Raw genomic sequence first — 2,788 nt, forward strand, 5'->3', positions numbered from 1 at the left:
TTCCTGCACTGTGCTGTGCTGTGGATGTGACAACGGCTTGCTGCTATGAAAAGGTTCCGCCGAAACCTTTTCATGGTTTATCTGTGTGTGTTTGTCGCATGTGTACTACATGTACATAGGTGCCTGTGAAGGCCAGAAAAAACACTGGATCCTCTGGGGCTGCCACCTCAAACAGTGATGAACTGTCTGGCTTGAGTGCTGGGGACAGAGTCAGGTCCTCTGGAAGAGCAGTAAGCACTCTTAACCACTGAGTCATCTCTCCAGCTCCCTCCTCCCTCAAAAAAAACAAAAACAAAAACAAAAAAAAAAAAACATGTGATCCAGAGATCCACTCCAGATACATTTCCCCAAGAACTGAAAGCAGAGTGAGACGGTGCCCTGAGCTCACAGGAGCATTCTTCACAGTAAGGAGGAAGTGGAGTCAGCCCAGGTGGTTGTTAACAGATAAGTCTCTCTCTCTCTCTCTCTCTCTCTCTCTCTCTCTCTCTCTCTCTCTCTCTCTCTCTCTCCTCTCTCTCTCTCTCCTCTCTCTCCTGTCACACACACACACACACACACACACACACACACACCACACACACACGGAATAAAGTAGCCCAGAGATGGGGTGAGTGGGATGAAAGGATTTATAGATTTGTTACAGAGTAACATAAACACACTTGGCATTTTTAAATGCATACTTCAGTGTATCACTTTTCATAATTTAACCACTCAATATAGGACATATACACATGGCATGTTATTCCACATATGAGGTATTAAACAAATCAACAAAATTTATATCAAATTTAAGATCTTATTACAGGGTCTAGCAGGGGAGCCCGCTCTGCAAAGAACAGCCCCCATCCGCTTTGGGACAGATGCACGTGGAACATGAGGAGGAAGGACACTCTCCTAACCAGCCATATCAGCTAAATGGATGAGTAACCATTTGGGTGGCAATGTTCAGCCAGATTGCCCCCTGCCCACGAAAATTATATTGAATTTCAAAGGAATCAACACTACAATCAAAAGAGACTAGTAAAATAAAAATCCAACTATGTGCTGTCTACAAGAAACACTAGATTCAAAAACAGGTTAGAAGTAAACTGTAGAAAACATTCTGGGTGTGCAAACAGGTGTCTTAAGGGTTGTATGGCTCTATTAATACTGGAAAAAATTATTCATTAAAGGTATCATTAGACAGGTCAGGCCTAGTGATGCACACATTTAATCCCAGCATTCCAGAGGCAGAGGCAGGCAGAGCTCTGTAGTTCTACATAGTGAATTCAAGGACAGCTAGGACTATGTAGAGAGATCCCCCCATCTCAAAAAAAAAGTTATCTCTAGAGACAAATTGACACAATAAACACACACATCTGTCATGGAGCTATAGTAATCACTCCTAGCAACACAGTCCCAAAATACAAAAGGCAAAATTAACAATGTAAAAGAGAAACAAGTGGTGCAGAAATAGACATGGTGGCAGATGCCTATAATCCCAGTACATGGGAGGTGGCGGGAGAAGGATGGAGAGAGTTGGAAGCCAGCCGTGGTTACAAAGTGAGATGCTGTCTCAAAGGAAAGTGAAAAAAGGAAATGACAGCCTGGAGAGATGGCTCAGCAATTAAGTGTGCTTGCTGCTCTTGCAGAGGATCAGGGTTTGGTTTCCAGTGCCCACAAGGCAGCTCACAACCACAAGGCAGCTCACAACCACCTGTAACTCCCGTGCCAGAGTATCTGATGCCCTCTTCCTGCTCCTCTGGGCACTACACACACATGGTGCATAGACATACCTGCACACAAAACATCCATACACAGAAAAAGTAAAATTTTTTTAAAGGAAGAGGGAAGGGAAAGTCATTTAACAGTAGCAGGTCTGGAGCTGGAGCAATAGTTTAAACTCCTACTCAAGACCAACATCCAACTCTGGAAAAAGGGAAAGCCCAAAGCAAATGGAATGCAGGAGAAAAGTAGAGGTGAATGAAAGAAAATGGTGAAAATAGAGGAAAACCTACAAAGCCAAAAGTCAGCTTTTTAAAAAGGCCACACCAGACAAACTTCCAAAATTAGGACTAAGGGGCTAGAGAGGTGGCTTAGAGGTTAAGAACACTGACTGCTCTTCCAGCGGTCCTGAGTTCAATTCCCAGTACCCATGTCGCAGCTCACAACCATCTGAAACGGTAGTCCCATGAGGTCCAATATCCTCTGGTGTGCAGACATGCAAACAAAATACAAGCATGAATACATATGCAAATAAAATGAGAGGGAAGTGTACCGGGGTCCAAACAGCAAGGATTATAAGTCAGGCAGCTTTCTAGGAAGACATGCTGAGAGCTCAGATCCAAAGGGAGAGGAGGGCACACCTGGCTCATTGCATTAGGCTAGTGTCCTGATACCAAAGCCACAGGAAACACCAGTCCATCATGAACATTAGTGCCAAAACCACTGGCAGTTCAGGCATGGTAGCATAATTCTTTGATCCTAGCACTCAAGAGGCAGGCAAATCTCTCTGAGCTTCAGGCCAGCCAGGACCACATGGTGGGACCCAGCCTCAAACAGCACAAAAATCTTAGCAAATATGAGCAAACAGTCCAGTAATGTTAATTTTTTTTAAAAGGGATGCCCCACAGCCAGTTGTCATCTGTCCCAGGAGCACTAGATTAGTTTGCCATCCAAAATCAAGGAAACATACATCAATACAGGGAAGAAAAGACCTACTGGTCATAGGATAGTGTCAGCAAATGCATCTGGAAATCCAGCACCAACCCACATCCCAATCCTCAACTAACAGAATGACCTCGTCCTT

Source organism: Cricetulus griseus, chromosome 7 (assembly GCF_003668045.3).
Source record: "Cricetulus griseus strain 17A/GY chromosome 7, alternate assembly CriGri-PICRH-1.0, whole genome shotgun sequence".
NCBI classification, from domain to species: domain Eukaryota; kingdom Metazoa; phylum Chordata; class Mammalia; order Rodentia; family Cricetidae; genus Cricetulus; species Cricetulus griseus.